Here is a 601-nt window from a genome sequence, read left to right on the forward strand (position 1 = left end):
CCTAGTTCCTGATAAAATGCATGATAGGACCACAGAAATTTGTATATCAGTAACTCAAATGTAAGCAATATAGTATCATTGTTATTTGCCATCTTCATATACAAACAAGAATATATAAGCTACCTGTAATAATATACACAATCTTGTAAAAAATCCTATTTATCTTTTTCTATGGTTATAATCGTACAGTGCTTTTAGAAGTAAAAGATACTGAACTGTCTAGAAATAGTTCTAACTAACAGTGAATCTTATTTTCAAATTTTATCAAGGAAAAAGAAAATAAAACAGACAAAAAAATACCCAAGCCAGGAGAGTTGAGTCCCATGTACATGGAATACATGAACAGTATTCCACGAGAGTCACATATACACAGAAGACATAAACATTATTCCAGGAGAATCATGTATACACAGAAGACATGAACAGTATTCTAGGAAAATCATATATACACAGAAGACATAAACAGTATTCCAGGAGAATCACGTGTACACAGAAGACATGAACAGTATTCCAGGAGAATCACGTATACACAGAAGACATGAACAATATTTCAGGAGAATCACGTATACACAGAAGACATGAACAATATTCCAGGAGAATC

At 32.3% G+C, this 601-nt stretch overlaps 1 protein-coding gene across 1 annotated transcript in view; it reads right to left on the bottom strand.

Moving 5' to 3' along the window:
- Window positions 1-6: 6 nt before the first annotated feature.
- Commd2 (COMM domain containing 2) overlaps window positions 7-601 on the bottom strand; it is a 5,106-nt gene continuing 4,511 nt past the window's right edge. The window contains exon 6 of the mRNA XM_005344006.3: window positions 7-601. The gene's annotated coding sequence lies outside the window, so the exon portion shown is untranslated.

The sequence above is a fragment of the Microtus ochrogaster genome, chromosome 1 (genome assembly GCF_000317375.1).
Source record: "Microtus ochrogaster isolate Prairie Vole_2 chromosome 1, MicOch1.0, whole genome shotgun sequence".
NCBI classification, from domain to species: Eukaryota; Metazoa; Chordata; class Mammalia; order Rodentia; family Cricetidae; genus Microtus; species Microtus ochrogaster.